The sequence below is a fragment of the Haemaphysalis longicornis genome, unplaced genomic scaffold (genome assembly GCF_048455015.1).
Source record: "Haemaphysalis longicornis isolate Haplotype H1 unplaced genomic scaffold, Haemaphysalis longicornis Haplotype H1 scaffold_9, whole genome shotgun sequence".
Lineage (NCBI taxonomy): Eukaryota > Metazoa > Arthropoda > Arachnida > Ixodida > Ixodidae > Haemaphysalis > Haemaphysalis longicornis.
In genome coordinates, this window is record NW_027526460.1 from 63,542,350 (window position 1) to 63,569,294 (window position 26,945).

General features: G+C 46.4%; 1 protein-coding gene across 1 annotated transcript in view; it reads left to right on the forward strand.

Annotated features, from left to right (window-relative positions):
- Window positions 1-4,154: 4,154 nt before the first annotated feature.
- Sim (bHLH transcription factor single-minded) overlaps window positions 4,155-26,945 on the forward strand; it is a 78,196-nt gene continuing 55,405 nt past the window's right edge. Inside the window, exon 1 of the mRNA XM_077685578.1 lies at window positions 4,155-4,559. The gene's annotated coding sequence lies outside the window, so the exon portion shown is untranslated. The remainder of the gene's footprint in view (window positions 4,560-26,945) is intronic.

Sequence of the window (26,945 nt, forward strand, 5' to 3'; positions counted from 1 at the left end):
ATCGTTCCACTTGCGCGCTTGATAACAGCAATGGCAGCAGCGGCTCTCACGGGTTCAAAACGAGCGGTCGGCTGAAGCGTGCGCCTCTGGAGGAGCTCGCGGTCTGGGCGTGCGAGGCGTGGGCCACGATCCCATCGACCATGGTTGAACGTTCGTTCAGAAGTGTGGCATCGCGAACGCGCCTGACAGCACCAAGGACGAGATGTTGTGGTCAGCGGAGAGCGACGAGGAGTGAGATGAGTGAGATTGCTCCGAGAAATAAATCGCCCGTTTCTCTCGCATTCGTTTTTCTTGCTCACTAAGTTCCGTGCACCTTACAATCGGAGGTGCAAGTTTTTTCGTTTTTTTCCAGGAAAATCGGGTGCGCGTTAGAATCGGGGGCGCGTTAGAATTGGGTAATTACGGTACCCAGCGCACGTGAGCGTGCGCCTCGGGATGAACGCCTGGCACCGGCAAACTCGAACTTCGGAGACTCTCAACCCAGCGTTCATGTCGTGGTCTCTCGCGTGCTGTTCTCGTTCACGTGCGTTCGCGCATGCAGTGCACGGGGAGCACAGGCGCCGAGTTCGCGCTACAGACGCCTAGTTTACGAAGCCGGTTGCTGCGGGTTCTAGCGCGGGCTATACGCGGTCCACTTTGGGAGAGATGTGGAAGCCTGCGGACGTTTTGAAACGATCCGGGCCTGCCAGCCATGGAGAACTTTCAGTGGCAAGTTCTGAAATCCCTGTGAGGTGCAACATCCGGGTCTTCGACGAAGGGAGAGGAGCCGCCAGCTCTACTCATTCTCCAGCCTTGCACCACTAGTGCAAGCTGCATCATGTTTTTGTGTGTGTTTCTTTGTGACATGCATTGAAACTTCCGCAGCTGTGGGCGTTTCCGGCGTTCCGGTATACAGCGTAACTCTCGGTCAGGTACAGTGACTGGCGACTTCATTCTATGAGTCTGCGGGCGTCAAATCCCTCACTGTTCAATATCAAATTCGCTTGTCGTGATGATTGCTTCGTCCAACGTGTGCCCTTTTCAAGAGCGTTATCACGCACTACCAACGTAAATACAATTGCTGCTCCTCGATTACTTACGGGTTAATTTTTCAACAATTACGAAATTGTGAGGTCATATCATACGAAAGACACAAATATCAGTGGCGATAGGACATAGTCCAGCAGAGTAACTCAGACCCTTTGACCGCTGCTTACAGGGTCATTTAGCGTCCACCTAATGTTTCACGGACGGGTGTTCGTAATGCACCTTTTCGTTCCCACCTGTGCGTATTTGCAGGCCATTTGGCGGACATGAATGCAGTCTCTTCAGTGCACGAGGTTTTCTACGTTCGTGTGTGTATGATGCCGTGCACAGAACACGAACACTTAGCGAGCTCTTCAATGCACGTGCGTCTATAGAGCAGCCTTTTTCTGCCCGGTTTATACAAAAGCCGACCGCTCACCCCCTCACGACGTGTGGACGTGGTTTTGTATGAACGCGTAATCGTTTCACGAATTGAAAACATAATGCCCAGCCGATTCAAGCCAGTAGTAAAGAAAGAACAACTCAGCAAAAATAGCCCCCCCCCCCCCTCCCCTTTTACGCAACCACCCTCACGGTCTTGCCCAAGAGTGGTATGGCTCCGCCTTCGCGCACAAAGCAAAACCGGAGCCCCAGATGCAGCTGCTCATAAAAGGGCGCCTTCTGTATTCAACGACACGCAACTGCAAAAACACTTGTCATGCGAAGTTCGAGTGATCCTAATCCGGACCCCTGTCTACCCCTCCCGTACACAGCGCTGTTTTCATACGAGCCTGAATCGAAGGGCCTTTTCAAACTGGCCATATCAACGTCAGATTTTTTTTTTATGTTGGAGATTCAGGAGAGCTGAACGATGGTGAGGGTGTTGTGCGTTGCAGTAGTGAATTTAGCTGCTTCTGATACCGCAGAGGCGCAATTTTTCGCCTTATGTTATTTCTGTGCACACAGACGCCGCAATTTAAAAGTAATCTTTGTTTATTGATGAGTTTGGTACATCTGTTGTTCTGGAGTGAATCACGTGTTGTTTATGAAGTATTTTTTTGCATCTGTCCATTTTTTGCTTCTCTATTCCTCCGGTTATTTTGAGTGTGCGCCGCTCAAAGTGAGCCTTGAACGGTGACTACGATGATGACAAGGATAATGGTGACCATGAGGATAATTAAGATTATTATTTGCAACATTACTACCCTTACTGCTGTTTTTATTATTGTTACACTACTCTTTGATGTATTTTATGATACGTCTAGGTTATGCTGTATTGAGCATTTCTTGGTTCCTTTGTTTATTCTATGCAGCCCAGGTGCCCTGAGGCTGTTGCTTGGAACGTTGAGAAAAGATTGATTGATTGATTGATTGATTGATTGATTGATTGATTGATTGATTGATTGATTGATTGATTGATTGATTGATTGTCAAAGCAGTGGTTCTTGTTTCTATTTACTCCTGTTTCACTAAAGTTTCTGGAGTGAGGAATCGTACTGAATACTTGCGATGGACTTTAAGAAAAGAGTTGCAGCAGTGCAGTCAGTTCTTGAGATTTTTATATAGCGTGGCCGGAATGCCACCCCTCGTCCGTGTCTATCGCCTTGTTTTGAAGGTCACCGGAACGAGTCACGTGCTACCACGCAACACATCAACGGAAGAATTGTGCATTGAATCCAACGTTTCTGGGGATAGCTAAATAAATATTCAGAAAGATTGGAGAGAATTAATACCAGACCGATCGCACGCTGTGTTTGTAGAGAGTAAGCTAACCTGGTATGCTTGGTCGCTCTCAGGCACCTTTCGCGAGGATTGCATACCAACAACTGCTGCCTATGTTTTTACAGCGAAAGCTTTCTTTGTTGAACCGATGGCGCTTCGTAAAAAAACTAATGCATTTTATCATAGACCGGTTGCTCAGCGGGAACGCTCTGGCAAGATCTGTGGAGACACGTCGCGTGCCTGACACTGGGTGTCTGTTGTGCCAAAACGGTTACTTGGAAATCGCGAAAAAGGAACGGTTCTATAGCTAACACAATACACGCCTCGATATAGAAGAAGGAATCCAATAGCACACCCTTATCTCATAAACCCCGTATCGGTATACATTTAGATCGTTTGTACATGCAATTACCTAGTTGCTCTAAAAATCCTTGCATTGGTTCGCTCTTTGTTTGCGATTTCGGTTGATTGGTTGATTGTAGGGTTTAACAAGCCCACGCAACGCAGGCGATGAGGCGCGCCGTAGTGGAGGGCTCCGGATTAATTTTGACCACATGGTGATCTTTAACGGGCGCCGAAATGTCGTGCACACGGGCGCTTTTGCTTTTCTCCTCCATCAGAAAAGCGGCCACCGCAGCCGGGAATCGAACCCGCGTCCTCGGGCTCAGCAGCACTGTTTGCGATTTCGGTCCTTGAAGGTTTGATGATCGATTGGACGCACTTTCAGCGATGGTTGGACGCACTTTTAGCTTTCGCGCTACTCTCAACGTTCTCAAAGAAGGAATAGCTATTTTTTTATTAAAGTTAAAACCCCTAGAGTTGCCGCAGCTCCTAATATCCATCATGGACCGCGCCTAGTCCGACAGCAAGTACACTGTAGTGCAGAGGCTTCAGATGAGAAACAATGGCAAATGTAGGTAGGTGCAGGGGTAGAGGCGAGAAAAACAATCACGGTGCCGGCCCGATAAGGGGGTGTCTATGAGGGGAGCTAAAGCGGGAGTCAAGCGGGGACAATAGATCGGGTGTAAGAGAAAGAGATCGAGGCGGGATCGAGCGGGGCTCCGAACGCCGGGAGAAACCGGCGGTGGCTTCTCGATTAAAGAGCTCGGAGCACCGCCTTCGCTCTGCAAACCTGCACCGCCCGGCCAATGGCGAGGCTGCGTTCCGGGGCCCCGACGTTTCGCTCGCCGCGGGCGGGGCCTCCCGAGCCCAAATCTCCCTCCCTCTACGCCGCGGCAGGCGCAACGTGGTTCAGGTACCCAGGGGGGCTCTGAAAGGAGCACGCAAAAATAAACGCAATATGAAGCAACGCCGGTATTGAAAAACGTACCGGCGTTCCCTCCCCCACCTTTCGACACGTTCCTCCTCTCTATCCCGCCATTTTTGGGTGTTCGCTACCTGAATCGCCTCTGCGCGGTCCGGGGGACGACGCCGACGACGGGACCTGGCCTCCTCGAAACTACAGCTGCTTCCTCCGGGTGGTGCAAGTTTCGGATCTGCCCCGGTGCGGCGTCTCTGTACTTGGGGAACACTATCGTGCGACCGAATGCCGGCGGATTGTATTGCTGCATCTTGGGTAGAATGGTGAATTCGTAATCGGCCTGGCCAATCGTATGAGCAGCCGTCACTCGTCGCTGCGACTGCGTGCAGTACACTGTACCTGTCCGCCCCGGGAGCAAGACGTTTTTGCCGAACAAGTGGTGTACCGGGCTGAACTTGGTCATGGCGTCGACCGCGAGAGAACGCAGGTGTTCGTGAAAAAGGGTCGACTGCGGCTATGACACCGGTCAGACATTCGGCGTCCTTGGTTACGCAGCTACCCTGAAATTTAGGTAAGTCGGCATTCCTTATAAAAGCTTCATTACTCCGTGGCCCTGAGTTCATCTTTTGTGATCGTTTCTAGTAGTCGGAAGTCGCTATGTTGTTCCCCTGTCGAAACTGCCTGTGCTAAGCAGTGGGATAGCCAGGAAATTATTTCTGAGGGAGCTGAAATAGCGATGGCGATGCGGCATGATACTGTGATGATGGTGATGATAACTTTATTTTGCCCAAAACTGGGTGAACGGAGGAAGGGGAAGTGGGGGCCTTCCTGAATTCCTCCCCCTCAGATGGCGGCCTGCAGCCCTTGGTCGCGAGGTGGATGCCGTGATGGGAATGGCCACAGTCAATTTTACATTGTTCAGCTTTTTTGAGGTAGAGGTATGAAGTGACATACGTGATACGGCTTATAATAAAGGCTTCCACTAACCGGATTAACTTGCGCTCCTTAAGTACATGGTGGCGGTGCGCAATTCGTGAAATAAGACGGCTTATTTGTAGTGAACTTGCAGAGAGGGCTTTGATGGTGTCCGTACTGGAGCCTGTTTGGTGAATGCGGAGTCCAAGAACGCGTATGCACGGGACGATGAGGATAAGGCGATCTTGTAAAGTGAGCTGAATGGAGTACCTTGACGATGTCGCTAGTCGGGAGGACTGTAGAGAAGCAGTTCGGACTTCTGCGGAGAACACATCAGACCACGTTCTCCGGCGTAAGCTTCCACTATGTCGACAGCTTGTTGTAGGCAGTCTTCGACATGCGCGTCGCTGCCTCCAGCCGCCCATATCGTGATGTCATCAGCATATAAACTGTGATGCACATGCGGGATAGTAAAGAGGAGGTGAGGGAGTTTTATTATTGCTACATTGAATAAAAATGCCGATAGGACCGATCCCTGAGGGGTGCCAGATTACCCAGGGAGATGGTAGCCGATTCCAGGCCCCCAACCACAAGTGTCGCCGTGCGGCCCGTGAGATTGGATTGGATTGATTAAACTTTATTTAGGCCGGCAGAACGACGTTTTTATGCGCCGCGACGCGGGCCTCGGCGTCGTCCTGGTGGCTACTCATCCGAGACGTGAGCTCGCCGTTGCCGACTCGCGAGTCTCATGCCTTGCGAGCGCCCGCAGGACCTGCTGGACGGCCCAGTGTTGATTTTCGTAGGTGTAGCTCCTTGCGGCTTCTGCAAGCTGTGGCGGGATGGTTCTTGACCTCGCTTCCATTGGGCTCGTGACACAGTTCTATAAGATGTGTTTCTGGTCTGCAGTCTCCCTGCAGCAGAGCTGGCACATGGCAGTAGGGTATGCTTCCGGATACATTCGGTGCATCAGAGCCGGGGTGGGTAGGGACCCGGTTTGAAGCTGTCTTAGTAGCACTGCCTCCGCCCGGCTCAACCCCGGGTCCGGAGGTGGGAAGGTCCTCCGAGCCAGGCGGTAGGCTTTGGTTATTTCGCTATAGTCTGTCATTCGGTCCTTAGCACCGAACCACGTTGGACGGTCAGTTGCGGGGGCGCGGTTGGTGAGTGCTCGCGCCTCCGCGTGTGCCGTCTCGTTGTGGTTTGAGTTCTTACTCGACACGTCCTTGCCCGCATGCGCCGGGATCCACTTCACTCGAACAGTTCTTGCGCCTTCTAGACATGCATTGCGTAGCACCTGCAAAGCTTCTTTGCAGATGCGTCCCTTGGCGTAGTTCCGAACTGCAGTTCGTGAGTCGCTGATCACCGACTGGCAGCCTGCGTCGGTAATGGCCAGGGCGATGGCCACCTCCTCTGCGCGTTCTGCATCGGTGCACTTGACGCTTGCCGCCGTCACAGTGTCTCCCGTGGTGGCCTTTATGACAACGGCAGCGAAGGCTTCGTTTAGATATTCCGCCGCATCTACATAGCGAGCGTGCCTATCCTGGGCGTGCAAGTCGACGAGGGCTTTAGCCCTTGCCGCCCTTCTGCCCTTGTTGTAGTCAGGGTGCATGTTTTTTTGGTAGAAGATCTACCCTGATCCGGCGACGTATCTCATCCGGGATGGTGAGTTTGTTGTCACCACCGCTGTGGCGTATGTATGGTGAGTTTGTTGTCACCACCGCTGTGGCGTATGTATACATACGCTCCCACATGGAGGTCTATCAGATTGTTCAAGATCGGATCGTGGCAGACGTGATCAAAAGCTTTAGTTAGGTCGAGTGCTACGATGGCTGTATTGTCCCCTGCTGGGCATGACTCGGGGTTAATGATCTGATGTCACGGACAACACTGGGATCTTAACAGGTCTGAGGTGCAACCAGATGTTGCATTGATGGGGCAGGCGCATGTAGAAGGTTGGCTAAGACATTTTATTTATTGAATCTGATTACATTAGCCGGAAATAGGGTGCAGAAGGAGGTGAAGACAAAAAAAGCCATTTAGATCGGGTTGACCTTTTATTTTCATTTTGGTAAGAATAAAAAAGAGAGGAGTGGAAAGGATTGGATTGGACTGGGAAACGTTTATGACCAAGAAACATTTTCCGATCCAATTTATTCGACTCTTGCTCTTTTTTTGTTTTGCTTATACCATACCAAGTCGTTTCTTCTGCCCCTCTTCCATTTCCGTCTTATATAATTGGACTCCACGACTAAAGCTAATTCTTCTTGACCAATCCCCCTAAGTGGGTGCGTCATGTTCGCCGATCGCTCTCAGTCAACCTCATCTACTTCCATCAGCTAGGCTAAGTAAAGTCAAGTAGAATTGGCAGTGGTGGCAATATGTGCTTTCATGTGAGGGGCAGTGCTAGGGGGACTGAAACGTATGCTGCCTAAATTTCCCCCATAGGGGTGAATGCATAACAGCTATATAATTTCTTCTTCAAATTCTCGTTCATAGATGAAAAAATTTGGTTATGAACCTCCGACAAATTAATGGGTCTCAATCGCCATAAGAAACATGTCGGAGGGAGCTGAAGCTCCATAAGCTGCACTAAGTGCTAATGTCTATTTTCTCGGCCTGCTTCGCTTGAACCGACGCCCTGAAAACATATAATAATAATAGATAGCATTGCCACACTTTTCAAGTGCCGAGATATGCATTCAGCCTACAGAACAACGCTGCGTATTCCCTCATGCAACAACTGGCAGAAAATGATAATTGCCACGTTCGGTCAAAGGTTGTTATCCACAGAAATGAAGGTTGTGACTCGCGACCAAGTTCCAGTGTCCGCATGGCAATATCTCGTTGGGGTGTCTGTGTGACAATATTGACAATCTGTTCGCAGCACGGACTTTTAAATAAAAACAGGGAAAAGGAGGTGGGAAAAATGCGGACTAAGAAAAGTGATCAAGTTTTGCGTCTTAGCATGCTTGCGATAACACGAACGCGAAGTGCAAATGAACGTCCCACATTCGAACTAAATGCAGCCGTACAGCTTCATAAAAGTGGTGTACACCTTTCTCAAAAACTGTGAAGCTGAAGGAAAATTTGTCGTGGTCCAGGATTCAAGCCTTGGACACCGCCTACATGGAGCAATCGCTTTATCAACTGAGCCAACTGGAATTCTAGCTGTTATAGAAGGACAAGCATTAATCGACCAATTTAGGGGATATCCCTAAGGTGGAGGAAGTTTCTGTGAGGGAAAATTTGACATCCACCAATGCAGCCGTTCGGGTACAATGGAAAGTTATACACTTTACGAAGGAAAAGTATGCAGGAGTCGAAACCGGGACCTCCTATATAGTGCAGCCGGCGCACCAACTGGACCAGGAGCAATATTTCTTCAATGCAAAGTTTCCCAGAGAGCTGCATGGCTCTGTTTTGCAGCTGAACGGGTGCATTTCTGGTCAATGTCAAACTTTTCCTCGCCGAAACCTACTCCGTCTTGTGGATTTCCTCTAAACTGGTGTTTAACACGAAAGCTAATTGTTTAGCTGTTATCGGAAGGACAGCTCTCATTCTGGTGTTTCCGCTTGCTTGATGGCGCACACCCATAATGCGTCACCTCGTGCTGGCAACGCGATTTTGGGGGGCAAAGGGGTTCTATTCACGAATTGTGTTAAATGTGGCGGGTTCCTCCCGCAACCCGCACTAGGCGCGTTTGCTTTATTTATTTTTATTTTACCCTCAAAGTGTTAGCTCGTTGTTGAGGGTGGGACCATGTGGACATCGACATCAAACAAAACCAGGCAGGTTATATAGCAAAAAAGTAGCACTTACTATACGTGCCATGAAAAGAATCTCTTCGAAGAGCAGTATCTGCTACCTCTGTCAGGCAGTTTGGTAAGCTGGTTGATTCATTAATTGCTTTGTTAGAAAAGTTTGCATATGCGACCCCATTACTGCAAGCAACCACAACTTTGTAGGGATGCTTTCGGCAGGAAGGATTGTATCGTGCCGTGTTAGTATGCTGCATGCAAAAGCCCGTTGGCTGGTGTGTTTGGCGAACCAAGAGAAGCACAAGAATTTTTGTTGAGAAAGCAAACAGAGAGAGATAATTGTCTGTTTATGCTGGTAACAGAATCTGTACGATGGTCAGTCGACCTAATCACACGGTCAGCTTTATTTTGATCACTTTGGAAAAGATGCGGTCCCACATAAACGATTCCTATTTCGTTGGGAAGGGGCCTCTGCTGCGGAGGGCATAGCTTTCTTGAAGACCACGTAGCAAAAAATTTCTCCGCACTTACTTAAATTACGATTACCCTCGCAAGCAACATGGCATATGTGCAAATTCGAAGAAATGTTATTGACAATGTGCACGGATACCAGCTGGATGTTTCCAAAATATTATTGGTAAGAATATAATGGAGGCACCGGAAAACTAGTTCGCGAAATTTTTATTCACTACATTTTTTTGTATTTTCAGTTCCATTTTAGAGCGCGCGAGCAGTTGTTACGATTGCTATAGTTAGTTTAAAGTAGATGCAATATTGGTGTCGTACGCATACCCGGCACTTTCACTGTCTTTCATGAACTGGCCTGCTTGTTAAAATAACTCACAATGTATGGCATTTACCCTTGACGGGAATTTATTTTCGGCCCCAGGATTGATTTCTGGACAACGCCGAACTCAACTGGCAAGGCTGAACTCAAAGCCTAGTGCATAAACACGTGAAGAAAAATTGTTTAGTCAAGTAGTAACGGGCCAAACAGACTGTTCTTAATTTAACGAATAACTCAATGGAAGGCGTTAGTATCTGTCAAAAAAATAGCAACGATGCTGAGGCAGGTTGTTGTAAACAATAGGAGCTATGTTTCACGGCAAAATAGTTTGCGGAAGGGAATGCTGGCGAGGAGCAATATGGTAGTTAGTTTATATAAAGTTAGTAAAGGGGGTGGGGGGGGGATACTTGCTTTGTTATTTTGGGCGCAACAGGTCTGAGCGATAATGGCCGCAATCTTAAGAACTGTGTGCCTCTCCAGATTTATGAGCCAAAAAATTTATTTCGCGTGCAACATTTGCTGTCTAAGACAGGAGAAAAGCGTTCATTTGAAGTTTCACAAACTTGGCAATAATTTCATGCCAGTCCACGGTTGATTTTAGGGCCTTTATAAAAGCAGTGCAAAAAAGAATAGATGTTATAAATTATTAGTTGTGGCGTAGAACGGTTAACGACAAACCGCTGGGGTGAAGTATGAGAAAGAAAAAATATGATTTATAATGCAGCAGCCAGTCTCGCTAAATACCTGTTCGGCAGCTTGTATTATCAGGGATATCTTACTGCTGCTGCTGCTATTTTTTTGCTAATCGTCGAAGCCTTTTCGGTTCATGTTTCAGTATGAATGAAAGGAGGCTAATAAAGATGTTTGTTTCGCGTGTTTTTAAGCCATGCACTTGGTTAAGCGCAACAGTTCTGTAGGTGGTCATGTGAACAGTTTGGTAGCATTCCGCTCTTATGGAGATGTTTTTTGCTGTTCTAACAATTATTTGGCGATAGTGAGTTGCACTGATGCGTATTTTGTATTAAATGGCTGGATTTATCGTTATACAAACACTAATTAGCTTATCCCGATTCAATTGAATTTGTGTAGGAATTTCTAAACAAAGAACATCGTGATGATGATGGTGATGATTGCTGTTGGTTTTCCCTTCGAAGCGGGGTGATGACATGTCATCTTACCAAAAAGGACTCATTTAACCATGTTTTACACTCTTGGTTTAATACTAGCGCTGCTTAGGGCAGGCACTAAAGCTTATTACGCCCGAAATACTTTTTGTTCCCCTGTTACAGGTGGTAACTGTACTAGGCAATATTCCCCTCTCTGCTTTTCGTCCACCAGCATTCTAATCTTCTTTTCGTCCCCTCGACAGCCTTGAAGTTAACTTCCTCTCTGATACCCTTAAATCCTTGGGCTTCCTGAACCCAATATTCCCTTCATGTAGATTTGGATGGATACCCTCACATTCTATATAGTGGAATATGTTTTTTTTTTCATGTTCCCGTACTATGTTAAGGCGCTTTGTTTCGATGAATAAGACATACTGCCTGGTGATGGAAATATTGCTCGGAAACTGGAACCTGGAACCTGTAGGTGAAAGGCTAGCGATAATCAAGGAATTATTTACTGCACATTGTGTTCGCGTCGTGTTTTTTTTTTTTTTTTTGCTTTCGTTTCCTCGTATTTTGACGCGAGTTATCCCGTTAGGTGGATTGGCCGCAATTCACACGGCTCCTCCTCCCCCCCTCCCCCCCCCTCCCCCTCATGCAGAGCTCTTCTACGCGTGCACATGTTCCACTCAGAGGCTGTCACATTCACCTGTCACGCCGCACAAACCAGGCTAATTCTTGTTCCTTCCTGGAAGGTTGCCAGGTTAGCTTTGGGGTAACTCACTTGACTCGTGCTCTTACGAACCGGGTTGAAATTCCACACGAATCAAAATATTTTTTTTTTCTTTCTCTTAACAGTGACAGCCATTGTGGCACCGTTCTTTTTGAGGGACGACTACTATAAGGTCACTTTTCGCTTTTGATGTGGTTGAAGGCTTTCCCTTAAAGGGACTCTGCTGCAACACTTGCGATAAACGCTTTCACTCTTTCCATCGCGTCTGGAACTACTGGGGAAGCTATGGTTGTCGCCAGCACGGAGCGGCATGCGTGATTTGCTCGTCGCACCAGATACGCCTTCCCTTTCTGCTTTGCTTCGGTCGCTTTCTGTGTAAAGTGGCCATCCAATTTGTTCATTACTGCAACTGAAAAAAAGCCTGGCAATGGCCGCTACACCACTGTCGAAAAACGCCATGACCGGGAAAGAGAGAAAAATCTTCTGAGCAAATTTATATTTACCTGGTGGACATAGAGTCGTAATTTGTGACAGAGTTACTTTGGGCCTCCCTATACTAATTATAGAGTGTGTTGTTTGAATACGTACTGGAAGAATTTGAGATTTCGGGAAAGGTTAAACACATTGTAGCAGGGTCCCTTTAAAACTGCCGGGTACCACATTCGCTTAGACTGGCCCAGTGTTAGGAAGCGCTTATGATATTAGCTGATGACGAGGTAAAGCAGCGGAGATGTGTTTCATGTAGAACGCGGGGGGTAAGTGTAGACGTTCAGCTAAATCTATCTCTGAACAAAGGGCGACGAAGCTGTCGGCTTTTGCAGAAAGAGGATTTAAAAGTGACATGGTTGCTTGTGTCAGGAGACTTTCTGTGAAAATTGAAGTCTATAAAATAAAGGATGACGAGGTAAAGCAGCGGAGATGTGTTTCATGTAGAACGCGGGGGGTAAGTGTAGACGTTCAGCTAAATCTATCTCTGAACAAAGGGCGACGAAGCTGTCGGCTTTTGCAGAAAGAGGATTTAAAAGTGACATGGTTGCTTGTGTCAGGAGACTTTCTGTGAAAATTGAAGTCTATAAAATAAAGGATGACGAGGTAAAGCAGCGGAGATGTGTTTCATGTAGAACGCGGGGGGTAAGTGTAGACGTTCAGCTAAATCTATCTCTGAACAAAGGGCGACGAAGCTGTCGGCTTTTGCAGAAAGAGGATTTAAAAGTGACATGGTTGCTTGTGTCAGGAGACTTTCTGCGAAAATTGAAGTCTATAAAATAAAGACGTGCCCGCTGGCGAAACTAACAGTTAATATCGGTCAATCGCGCATACTTGTACCGAACGATGAAACGCTTGAGGGGTAACGCTATCATACACCCATTATCCATTTTAAGGCGCAGCCCTTTAGCGGCCGTCTCCGAGCTGAGCCGCGTCACCGTCGTAACCGACTGAACGATGGCAAGACCGATGACTGAGAGAAAAAGAGAACGATGAAAGAAAGCAAAGCAGGAGAGTGTCGCGAAATTTGGAGGGGAGGGTGGCTCGCCGTGGCGGCGCGGGCCAGCGCTCTCCGAAAGTGTGCGGTGGGGGAGGGGAATGGGCAGTATGCGGTGCCCGTACGAGGCACTCGAGAGCGCGACGCTTGGCGAAAACGTGAGGGGGGCGTGCGCGTCACTATGATGTGCGTTCGCTTAAGACGTAGTTCGCGGTCCCTTCCTGAGGCGGATTTCGCGCCGCCGATGCAGATGCTCATCATCGCTGCTGTCGAGAGAACCCGCGACTGAGTGCTGCCTCATCGCACTGCTTCTGCGCCCAAATATCGCATTAGGGAGTATCGTAATCGGCAGCTTTTTTATTAGGTGAAGCTTTAATTTACAGCTTTGGAACACAAGGACACTACACATTTATTGACAGCATTCAAGATACCGGCTCCGAGTCTACTATACGTCTAAAGACGTTACAAATATAACTGAATAAAACAGCTTACAGTTTTTTTATTCTTGTTCAAACTGGGCCTCAGCGCTGTAAATTAATTGAAGAATCCGCATGTGGCATTCTTTTCTGCAGGAGAACGAATATTCGTAAATAAAATAATTTTTGTGCTAGGATACAGCAACCATGTAGCGGTCACGTTTCCCTATTGTCTTTCTATATCTCGAAAGCGACCGCAGCAATGGTTCCGGGAAGGCTACTGCATTTCTTTAGGGTAATGGGCTAATTTTCGAAACAACATTATCAGCTCTACTGAATGCGTATACCATCTGTCATTGAAAACTAACCTCTTTTGAGGCACTCTAATCTGCAAGTTTTGGGAATACGCATACCCAAGCACTAATTTTCACCCGTCAACCTTTGCTGCCCGGCGATAGCTTTCAGTGACGGCAGTAATATCGTTGTTCAGTTCTTTTTCTCTCGTTTTGAAAGGGTGCTTCTGTTGTGCTGAAGTTTAAACGTGACAGGGTGCTGATTTTCTGCAACATAACAACCGATTGCGCGCTTGTGGCACCTGTTCTTTTGATTACTTTAGTTTAAGCTTTTTTGTCGACATTCCCACCACCTTACTTTCTGATTCGGAAGCAGTCCCAGTTTTTGTCCTCTTTCATAAAAATGCAAGTTGTCACCCTATGCCTGATGTTCGGCTTCAGGCACATAATTTTGACGTTTGCTCTTCAAACCACTCCAGTATTTTTATAGCCGGCTTGCTTATTTCGGCCGTGTGTGTGATCGACGTACAAGTGAGGTATTGATTGAGAATTCTAGCTGCTGTTTCATTTAAGATAGCGTTCTGGACATCAAATTTCACTTTGGTTTCACGCGCATTGAACGCGCGTTCAAGTATGTTTGAAGTTTTCTGCAAAACTTTAATTTTTAGCCGTTCTTGAATTTGAAAACTTGAATTTTTAGCGGTCCTCGTGATTATTTGCGTGGAGCTTGAATACAACCTCCGTCGTCGACGAAGAAGGCGACATCAATCACGAGTTGTAGAGGCTCAGCTGGCGCGGTAAAGCTTGTTGCGGATAGTTATATTGCGGATACTCATGAAAGCCTGCAATTGCATGGTACAGCTTGGTAAATACTATAGATACAAATATCACGTCACAATTTCTTTGCTTATGGAGTATTCTCGCCTACCTAAACTAGTCACATCAGAAATTATTTCCCACACTTTTTATTAAACATTTATTAAAAAATGTTGTGACAAGGTGCGCAGTAAATGTTGCGGGGCCTTCGTATGATCACAGATTCAGAAGATGAAGGGTACGGGTTCGGGGTTCGTTTTTCCGAACAACATAATTTCTACAAACAGATTGCAAACACAGACTCTAAAAAATGTAGTTATGAAGCCACCAACACGACAAAGCAAACGCTCAGCGCTCGTACAAATTTTCTTTGACTCTGAGACAAACGTGCGCAAAATGTACATTTAGCATCTGCTGTCAAGCTTAACACATAGCTGAAAACTTATAACTGCCCCACCGACAAGGGGCTAAATAAAGAACGACACTCTGTTCTTTTTCATTTTGTTGCTCGTAGATTTCGCTGCTCGGTGTCCGTGCCAAGTTGCCTTGCCCTCTGGTTAAAGTAGAGAAATACGGGTAAATCAGTTGGACTAATATCTCATCAGGCAGATGGAGAATGTATCAGCTTGAAGGTGCCACCTTGATTTAAGGAAGCCTGAGACATTTGTCGTAATTATTTAACAGCCCTGGCTTGTGCAGACAAATAGCGGTTCAATATCACATTTTTTCGTTGTGTCGACGTCCGCACACTATAAACGTTTTCAACACGTCATACACACCTAAAACGCGGGAAAAATATAAAGATACAGATTCTAACTACGAACGAGAACATCCGGTCTCCATGTTTTTCGACGGAAGACAACCCTCATTCGCATATATACCGACAACAGCACTTCTCCGAGGCACACCCAGTTCCTTCCCAGAGAGTTTGCCGTATACAAAGAACCGCCCTCCTACGGCCCTCCAAAACTTCAAATCCGCGGCACTCGTCTTCGTTTAGCAAAATGGAGTGGCCGAGTAAGCGGCCCTTGGAAGTTTTGCATCGAGGCGAAGCTGACAGCGGTGTGCACTTGTTTTAACAGCAGGGACATTCTGTCCCCGTAGTGTCTATTTAGCAGACCCCTGCCCTGTTTGCTCTCCACTTACTACATTACCCTTCTCTCTCTTCCTTTCTCTCTCTCGTTATTAGTTTGTTTTACTCATCTGCTTTGCGAAAGTGGATGGCCCAGAAACGGGATCCTCCCTAAACGACACTCGTCCATGAGGCCGTAAGCCCGTTCGAGTGTGTGCGCGGCGCGCTGCAACGACGTCCTCGTTCCCCTCATGGGCGTTGGGGTTCGTCTGTGTAAACAAATACCTAGACCTCCTTCCCTTTGTCTCTCCCCCTCATGCCCGCTCTTCCCTTCTCGTTCTTTTCACTCTCAACTTTAAAACCAGAGCTGTCTGGCAGACCACTGCTACGTTACAAGGCACGGATATACAGCAACACTCGTTGTCCCTATTTGGCTCGGTGAGTGTTCAACTGTGCGTTTCGTGCTTATATCCGGGACGTCTGATCATATTCTCCAATCAGAGGGGCAAGCGTAGAGGAAAGAGATTCAGCGGCGCGTTGCCACAGTTCCCGGGCCTTCTTGTCGAAACGGTGTTAGCTTAGATCTGTCCTCCCGCACCCGCTAGCCGCGGCTGAATGTGACTGAAGAGAGAGCAGTGGGAGAGAGTAAACAGCGAAGAGTCAGGACCGCGTCCTCGGGCTTTGTGCCGCATAGATTGGGCTTAAAACACAGCGGTGCGTCGTTTGATGCGGCGCATGCAAAGAGAAGCTTAACGGGCGCAGTCTTGTATGGCTCCCTCCGTCATGGAGGTGTAAAATATAGGACGGCCAAATGGTGAGCGATTATTCAAGATTTTCGCCAGGCGGGCTTCAACGGCCTTCATCACATATGCGCGTTACATACTCACCTTCCTGACACAGAAGGTCGGATGGTTGGCTTGCACTTTTTTGGCCAACGCTTCGGGAGCATCACGCGGGACAGTGTGGTTGGTTGATTTCCACGACGAATTGTAGTCCTTGCGCTCGATATATGTGGTTCCCAACGTTAGCTCTACTTATCGAAAAGAGTTTCTCGCGCTGAGATTTTTTGTAGGCGACAAGAGCACACCACTGTGATTGCACTGAAGTTGCAGCTCCAATCAACATATATGCTCTGTGTTTATTGCCTTACAATACCATTTTTTTATTTTATATCTGGAAGCATAGGTAATTTTATTGATTCATCCATTTTATTTAAATACCTGGGTATTCACATCTATTTACAGAATACTCTGCGCAGGAGGTTTACAGAGAAAGTGGGCTTGTAACTATTGGAAAGGCAGGGAGAAACGCTAAATGGTATAGGCCGGAGAAGAGGACGCTATAATCATCGACTTTCACAACTGTATGGGTAAAATAGGCCATGAGAAGAAAATCACTACCGGTGTAAGGTTTAGCGCCAGTCGAACTACTTTTATAAATTTTCCCCTTCAGTTTCCTTCTAAGGCTTTGCCCCACAGAGCATGTTTCTATAACTCGCCTTCCGTTTTCTTCACTGCGCAAACCTTGTAAAGGGTGCACTGGTTCTCTGCGTTCTGCCCACCGTTTATATTTTCACGGCGGAAACATCAGCGAGCGGCCCACTCAACGCACTGGTTAGCCCTATGTGCAAATTATCAGCGACGGCCGTAGCCGGGCTGGCGATTTGCATCGCAGGCAAAGTGGGGAGTTCAATATGGGAACAACCAACTACACATCGCTCAGTGAGACGTAATAATTGGGAAATTCGGGATTCCCATGTGCCGTTCCTGCTTCCTTGCCCAACGTGACAGCGGGTCTGAGGGGAGGGGGGGGGGGGGACAGCATTTTGCAACGAAGCTTAGGCATGCTATCAGTTTTGGCCAAGAGCGAGCGCAATTTCACCCATTCCGACTACGCTAGGGGAAAAAAAATGTTCAGGGAGCTCCACACGAGGCAACATATCGCAGTGAGGAAATTCACCAGGCAAAGGAAACTGGATTGGTTGCAAGGGAGCTTCGAGACCAGCAAGTAACATGAACGGTTGGACTGCTCCTATCCAAGGGAGCTTTTTTTTTTTTTTTTTTGAGGGGTAAACACTCGCAGTGGACCCGCACTCTGAAAGCACTCGAACTCCAGTGAGCAGATCGTGTACAGCAGATAAAAACCCTGGCAGAAGTCGGCCAGCTTTTCTGAGAGTTTTTAACATTTTGTGCATATTAACCTCGGTGCAGAGTTTCCAACTCAAGATGTGAGCTCCATAATAGTGTAACGGAGTTTTTTGGTTACATAGTGCCGCTACTGTAGCATGAAGATTGCAGGAAGAAGTCGAGACGTCGAAGAAGTTTTAAAGTTAACTTGGTTACTTTACTGATGACATTGGTGACATTTAGCACATACAAACTTGACACAATTACACTTTTTACATAGATGAAAAAGACAGTCAAAAGATTGAGAGCACTTAGCGGGACATAGCTGGCGGGCGAAGGGCTCCCGGCGTCTGGCCCCGACGATCGGCAGCAAGCGGCTCTCCTGGTGTTGCTCGCCCTCTCGCCAGAGGGGCCGCGTTATATTTGCTTTGGGGGGACGCCTTGGTGGAAAAAGCGCATCCTAGCGTGTGCGGACCGGGTGGAAAAAGGCTAAGGCACACCCGCAGCCAATCAGGAAGACGCTTCTTAGCTCCAATCAGACATGTCCCCGCCAAAGTGAAAAGGACCACATCACACACAGAAGACACAAGTTCAAACTCGAAGGCGCCCTTTTCTGGCAAAAGAATTACTGGGGAGAATAAAGTAAAGGTATACAAACTCGAAAAGGAGAAAAGACAGGCGGCCGTTTGAACGAGACCGAGGGTCGGAGAACATAGCGGCCCGCGTAGGCGCGCAACGGGGGGTCGGAGACGCCAGTGCGCACGTGTAACACAAGATTCGCCGATGGTCCCCTTCGAGAGCCGCGTCTCCCGAGTCGGCCACACACTCCGCCTGCGTTTCTTAGAAAAGCTGGGCCTCGGTGGCCGAAGAGGGATGCTAAACAATATAAAAAGCAAACGGGACGGGGGGCTTCGCGACAATAGCAAGAACGGAAGCTTGGGCGAGTTGGTAATATACCATGGTGGTGGAAAGCTCGAACAAACTACGGGGACCAGAAAAGAAACACGAATACGACACGAAGCGACACTGCCAACTGGATTTTTATTTCCAAGCAACACCAGTCATATACACTGGCATTGGCCACTGAAAAACGACAACAAAAAAAAAAGATATCGGAGGCTTTAAAAGATAGCCTTAAAATATATTCTCATTTGGAACACTAAGCGATTCTCTCCTATTAGCCACGACTGACGAGTCGACATAGCCCAGTTGTTTTGTTGAGAGGTAGAAAGATTGAACGCTGATACACTGGTCTCCTAATCTGTGCATTTCCGCCACTTTTATGATTTCCCGGGTGGCACTGTTTCGAGAGGCAGAAATCACAAAAAAAAAAAAAACTTTTTAACGCATTAATCTTTTGAAAAAGGTTCGAGAATGGTGAGTTAAAGGTGGAGCAAGTTGATTAAACCTATTATTTGGAAGTATCAACCCCTTACTGGCAGTTTCACAGCCATTTTTGGTAGCGCAAAGAGTGAGAAAGGTCAGGAAACCTTCGGTTTTTTGTGTGTGGTTTGAGGGGTGTTGCATAGGGCTTGAGTACTTTATTAAGGTAATGCATATATTGATTAAACATGAAAATTAGAGCAATAATATGGTTACCCATTACTGCTTAAAAGCGTCTGTCAGGCTGCATACTGAATCATATAAACTACTTTTCGTATAATAGTATCCTGTCAAAAGAACAGCTAAAATCATTGCTAGCTCAACGAACCTACCGTCTATGGAAAATGGTTTCTTTTTCTGGCTATAAAAGCACGGATAGCTGATGCTAAGTAAGGAAACGTAAGTACACACTACCCCTGCCTCTGTACTGTGCCGATATTTTTGCTTACCGATCTTTAGGGGTTGTGAATCTGTATACCCTACTTACCGCCACATAATCGATGCATTTTAGTTTCTCATATTGGCACAATATTAAAAGTGTAAGTGCTTTCCATCAGGTATGAGGCAGAATAATAAATGCTTTGAGTGACCCATTTTACAAGTCTTCCGAAACTTTGCTCCGTTACGATTGGTATGAAATAACGACACTTTGCTATAGATCATTCCGCTTTGCGTATACCCAACAAGGGCAGTAGAAAGGCACAAGGAGAAAGCTTAATTTCAAATCATTAGGCTCAGAGATCCTACAGCAAGAATAAATGCATTCATCAATATATTATTACGGAGTGATTTCTTTAAGCACCGAGTTTTTCTTACAGCTCACCCTCAGTGCGTTCGTACTTTCAGCTATCTTTGTTTATATAGCTCTCGGAGATATCTTCATGTTTTGCTTGAGAGGGTCTTTTTTGTAAGCGAAAAATGCGCGCACTTTTAGAAGGGATCGGACCCAGCATCCTTCGCACGGTTCAGCTCTCTGCATCTACCCAACAGCATAAACGTGCGATCCGCCAAAAGGGCTGCTCTGGCCGTTCATCTAGCCCTCTCTCGGCGGTTCCGCCGGCACCATCTGAAAATGAGCTTCGAGGCAGACAGATCGGGTGACTGATTTATTGCAGCAGGGCCGTTTCGTAACCCCCCACTGCCGAGCCAGGTCGCTCGTCCCGAGACACAGCCACCGTATACAGCGCACTATACGTCTATAGCATATTCAAACAAAAGGTGGCTTCGCGCTTCTGGACCTCTCTTTATCACTACTGCCCCTTTAGTCGTCTGTTGCTTGCCTGTGCAAGCCCGCGTGTTCATCGTCTTGCAGCCACCCCCTCCCAACCCCGCGCTCCCTATGTCCTTAACAAAACATAAGGCAACCCACTCCTGCTGGCCTAAGAACAACGGAGAGGAATGCATTTCTCTTTTGCAGCCGGCATCAACTATCCATCTCTCTCTCTCTCTCTCTCTCTCTCTCTCTCTCTCTCTCTCTCTCTCTCTCTCTCTCTCTCTCTCTCTCTCTCTCTCTCTCTCTCTCTCTACCCTTCTCTACTTTTCTGTCTTTCTCGGTCTGTTTAAGAGTATTTGTTTCTCTTATTGTTGTGTGTTTTTCGAGCACGTCGGAAGCTCATATATCGTTTCACGAATGTTCTCCACCTCTCTCGCTGTCTTACAGCAAACCCAACACTGCCTGTTTTCTTCTCCATTACCCGCCGCCCCTTCTCATGTCTTTATTGAAACAACGCGCACAGACCTCAAGACGAAAATCCAGCGGGACGGAAAACACCAACGCTGAACACTAGATATTAAATTACAGCATTCCTCCGCGCAACCCTTTGTTTCAGAGGAAAAAAAATGCTTTCCAAGAACCCGGTGCGTGTAAGTGTATACAGCAAGAAACCAATCATAGAACCGACTGAAGCGCTGCCTGGGCTGTTGCCTAGCTGGTCCGAATCCGTAGAACGTGACTAACATGCGAGGGAAGAATTCGGCGAATTCTGTAGAAGAGTTGGTAAAAATACTGGATCAACAGGCATCGCTTTGAGGTAGACATTAATTTTCAAAGCTTGGATGTAAACAGCGTATATAGTCAATATACTTCTGGTGGTAACTCTATTCGGTCACCTGCCCGGTGTTGAGCTGGATTGGGAAAGGGTGTAGGGGCGTAAGTGAACGAACTACATCTGGCGCCCGAAAACATATATGTTTTCGGGCGCCAGAAAAGATTATAATCTTTTCTTGTTCAGATGAATAAAGGCATTGATAAATAAGAGAATTGATAAAGGCTGTAGGACGCGGTGCAAGAAAATCGGGCTTGGGAGCCTGGTGGCCCGCTTCCTTGCATATAACCCTGCTCTGAAAAATTTAAGCCAAGTATGACTGATGCACATAAGATAGCTCACTAACACGGTTAAAACATTTTTCTCTCTTCCAGTGCTCTTTCTTTCTTTAAGTCCGGGCTTTCTTTAATGGGCAACGGGCCTGATTACATTTAGTTGCCGTTAAAACTCATTCTATAGTAGCCTTCAAGAGGAGCGGAATAGAAGTGAAAGAGATATTAAATATGCATCCGTTGATGCGAGGACACTATTTAACGCCGGCGAAATCAGTTCACAGCGCTTTTGAGGCGCTGCGAACTGCTTTCACAAAAACAGAGAAAAAGCGGCAAGTCAGCTTTTCCACAAGAATGCAGTCAAGCAGTCCGAAAAGGCTAACACTTTGAGGACAGTCTCAGCTAGAGATATTGTCCCCTGCAGTGAACGTCTAGACAAGCAGTTAGCACCCACGGAGTTATTTACATCGCCAAAACTGGTGAAAAACGGCCTGTGCCTCAGGTACCTCATTACATTCGTGCTTTGCTGCTAATATTTTTGAAGTAGTGTAGCGTAACGTAACTCAGAGAAATGTAGCGTTGCAATTATTCACAGGGTCAGTAGTCGTAGCATTGTTGTTTTTTTTTTTTCAGACAAAGCCTGCAAACACAAACTTGTTATTACCAGTGTCTGGTCAGTGAAAGGGTAATAGTGTCAACATTTGTTCGTTCGATTTTTTTTTTTTTTTTTTTTTGGGGGGGGGGTGTTGTTTGCGGACATTCCTACGTGAAGTATCAGCTAAAAGCTTCCGAGCTGCAGAGATTAATTTGTACATCTCACACTTACTCAAGCTTGTGATATCACCGCGCGTCTAGCCCATACCTCAGTTGCCGAATTTCATGATTTTGCATACACCAGACCATCATGCTCACAAGTCCTACTATGGCTCATGAGTCGCGTTTAAAGTCCTACAGCTGGAATTCCATGGCAGTCAGGTCACTGCACTCCTCTACTGTACTTTCGCACCAAAAGTCATTGTTTCGTGGTCGCTCTACTTATTGGATTGGCTAGTGGTCAAAAACGTCATCAGGCGACACAAGGTTGCAAAAAGTTGTCACGTCCCCCAACTGTTCAATAAGTTTCGCAAGAAGCGTCACATACGCGGCCTTGTCGTCCAGGTGGCGTTGGCTTCCCAAGCGCACACGTGTTCCCGGCGGTCAGTCGGTCTCGGCAGGTGCGCGTGATGGGATTTTGGCCCACGGGGACCGATCGCAGCTCACAATAATGCCCGCTTCGCGACGCGCCGGTGCCCCCGGTCTCCCCGGTGATAGCTGCGGCGGCGGTGACCGCCGCAGACGAGGTGGTCGGTCCGCGCGGCATCAAAGGCCGCAAATATTTGCGCCCTGTCTTAGTGAAGCCGCTGGCGGCAGAAAAAGAAAAAAAAAAAAACGAAAGCAGACACGGTATACCCGACCCGGTCTGCAGGCAACTGTGGCGGGGTCCTCGTTGCAGTCTCGCAGACCGGATCCCCACGTGTGCTTCGTCCAAACTAGCCGCTTTGACACTACCACCTATACTTAACTAGGCCTAGCGAACTACGTCACTGCGACACACATTGACACCAAAAGCGGTCGTTCTGAGGAAGCAGATGGCCATACAAACGTCACCACTAGCGGCCTAGGTAGAATGCGGCTCCTGAAGAAGTGCCAAGAGGGTGCGAACGAGGCCATGTATGATCTGGGCCATCCCACCTTTAGCCTCAGGTTTTAGTTATGTATACATGTACGCCGGCGGTGCGGCGCTGGTGTACAGCGATGCGTCATGATATGGTTCCCGATTTTGTGACCCGACACCATTCTTTGCCATGTGCGTGTTTGTGAATCGTCGGCCCGGCGTCGTTATTTCTGAGAAAAGCAGAACAGTCGGTCCCCTTAGAGTGCGCGATGGTTATATAAACATCGGCTGCTCTCTGAATACGCACCACAATTCCGACCCCAGGCCCTGTAAAGCAACCATAGCCCGCAAAGAATCGCCAAAGCCTGGTGTGGCTGCCTTATGCGCTTTTGTAATTTTCAATAAAAAGGCATTTTTGTGGATGCTTGGTGCGGCTGCAAAGGACATTCACAATACGTGGGGGCCAGTGACCTCCGAAGATAATTGTCACCTGCAGCTGACAGAATAAACGGCTGTCCACAGTACAAAGTTAGAAACCAGGAGTTGCAATGAGAAAACGCCATCTGGTCTGGCAGCAGGCTCATTACAGAGCTTTGCCTTATGGACTTTGCCTAATCAACGGAGGAGTTCAATGTTGCTGTTTTCTTAAATAATACTGGTACAAGCTATTTTACAAAGATGTCTTTCTATATACTTCACCGTGTCAGTGAAATAGTCTCGAGCTTCGTGTTTTGGAGGTAGCTTTCTACAAACTTGAACTCGTATGGCAGTCAGCCATCCAGAGAATTTTGGCAGCTGCTGGTTGTTTACCAACCGTTCATCCAACAGAGTGAAGTGGTGGTCGAGCTGTTGATTTATTACCGACATGATTGCGCAGCTCATAACATGGTGACACATACAGAAGACACAGGACAAGCGCTGACTTATTTTATTTCACCAAATATATACAGATTTATATATATATATATATATATATATATATATATATATATATATATATATATATATATATATATATATATATATATATATATATATATATATATATATATATATATATATATATATATATATATATATATATATATATATATATATATATATATATATATATATATATATATATATAGGGAATCAGAAATGGGAAATGAGGGGCTCTGTGAAATAAGACAGAATGAGGTTTGGCAGTCAAGAAAACCTCCGAAAGCAAAGGGGGGAATGCGTTAGGTCATAGAAACAGATGAAGAATTTTATGAGTCAGAAAGAAATTGGTGAAAAAATGCCCTTTGCTTTTCGAGGTTTTCTTGACTGCCAAACCTTATTCTGTCTATATATATATATATATATATATATATATATATATATATATATATATATATATATATAGATATATGAGCGCAAAAAACAGAAACAGAAGGTTTTTGGTACCCATGTTCACCGGAGCATACCGTACGACGATAAAACAAATACCACTCAACTTAAGTATCTGGCTATAAACAGCGAGAAACTTAAGTTGAGTGGTTTGTTGTAATTATATACAAGGTGGCACAAAGTGGGAAGAGCGCATATATATGTAGGCTAGCATGCGATGGCCAGTAGTTGATGCGTTGTATCTTATTTAGAAAATAACAGGCATGGTAAACATCCATAAAAGGGCTGAAAGTGGTGTGCCAAGATTACCAGATATCGGTGCGGACGGGCTTCTGATGTTTACAAGCTTTCGGCATGGAGAAACAGGAAATGTATGAAGGACGTTCTGTGTGGCACCCATGAAGGCGATATATAAATTACAGAATGATCAGACAAACCAAACCAAGTATTAGCTTCTTGTGAAAACCGTGTTTTTATACAATCGACAGCTTCACTGGAATTCAATTTTGTGGCCGCTGTTAGGCGACATCCTTATTTAAAATGGCTGGAGGTGCATGACGGAATCGGTATATTTGGCCGTAGAATTGTCATACTCCGGTAAGCTTCACCGATGCTGGATCAAATAGGCTGCACAAAACAACAGTATTATCGAAGCAAGGGAACCCTTGCACGAGTGAGAGGGAATGTCGTAATTTGCGCAGGGTCGTCTTTTTGTACACAACATTTTTTTAAAACATATTGCCGCATTTGCCCTTCTATCTTACAAACATGCGCCCTTATGTCCTGGGACCCATGTACATACTTTTTTGCACAAAACAAAGCGATGTTCTGTGGCTCGTACTGTACAGTTCATCCGCACATCTTTCTTGCATTTCAATTTTGCTGGTCGTAAAACAAGCTCGTCGTATTTTTATCGATGAGAGAACACTCTTGCTCCACTCTTTTCTGTTACTTTGTTTTATATTGTTATGGTGGCCATTTATTACCATACGGAACCACAAAAACACTGTCGTTTTGTTCAGTCATCCTAATCACATATAGAGGGAGATTGACGAAGTTGCATGTTTTCGGACACAAAGGTGATTGTGAGCGTCGTCTGTCCTGTCTTTCGAATCCAGATGGATAATGTGCATGCCTTGCAAGCTAGGATTGATTTTACGCACTTCCATGCCCAGATATCTACGACACAACGTAGGCATGATCCAACAGCTCAATTCAGCTGAACGTCACAGTAAGACATTTTAATATTGAGGATATGAGAAGAAATAGCATGTCGTTTGTAGCGCATAATTGCGGGCCGCTGTTATCCACACAAGGAAAACTACCATGTGCAAAACATTGCGCTCCATGTGTGAAGAGATTGCGGAGACTTCGGCCGCACGTTTTTAATTCTCTCGGCAAAATTTACCGAGGGCTCGTCATTACACGAAGTCCGCCGGAACCATCTGGGCCTCTGAGCATATACATGTACATTAGATGTCTATTTCCAAAGTTGCGAATTGTGTAGAAATAGAGTATTTTGTTATTATCCCGAGAAAAGTGGGATTCATTATTGTTTTGTTCTGGGACGTTTATTTATAAACAAGAGGGCAGTAATCAGCATCATGGTTAAATATTTATATGCAAGTAGTTGACACACGTGAGTACATCAAATAAATGGACACTGCGTAAAAAGGAATTTGTAAAACTCTCACAATCTCGGCTTTTCTTACGCCTATTTTGTCATGCCGTAGCTGAAAACGTTTTAATCGGTAATCATAATTACAAAACATTGTGTGTATTTAATATCGACACAAACATAGGAAGGGGAACGGAGAGAAAAGCTAACGGAAAGGACAACAGGTTCACAAGAAGTACAGCCAGGTTTGTTATCGAAACTTGAGGGATTGGTAGTGATGGAATAACAGAGAGGGGAACCGAAAAATGGGAGAGGAAAAACAGAAACGCATGCGAATTTCGGGCCATTTGCGTAAACACCTTTGAGGAAGCCAAGAAGAGTTTGGTAGCCTTCTGTGAGAGTGGCTAACTGGCTCAACCCTTTTATTACAAGGCAGTGGCCTGTTTCTTGGAACATTTCCCAGCGAATTACACTGCTACTCGACTCGCGAGTTTAGAGCTTGGTTTTGCTGCATATGTCACGCTATGTACCCGAGTTTTGTGTGCATATCAGCACAAGTTCGGTCGGTATTATCTGTCCATTGTTCCCGATTTTTGCTGGACAACACAATCACGCTTTTCTCTTAATTACTCATGGTGGTAGCTGAAGGCTGCGCAGTCATAAATAGCTGAGTATCAGGCCAACATTACGTGCTCTACGTGGACGTTACTGCTGAGCTGATGAGGCCGGAAAGAGGACAACTAAAATTCACCGCACTGAACCAGTTGTGTCTTGCTACCAGTCAGTATTTTTCCCGCGTGTGTTTAAGTGGGAAATAAAGATCACAGCGAAAACTTTGTGCCTTTTACACCTCATCGAGTGATATCGGGCAAATACAGACGACGTTTTCGGTTTCGTACAGATTAAAATTGCGTGGTCGACAAACAAGATCATCGATGATTAACCCCAGCTTGCTTTCACCATGGCAGCACACCCCCGTTGCCATCTCCAGAGCGTCTCGTTCAACCCGCATTAAAAGTTTGCAACGAAAGCTCTTCGTAGGGCACTGTCGATGTATATAGGTCACGTTACAGGTCAAGGCCCATTTCCGCTGGAGTCGTGGAGTTCCTCGT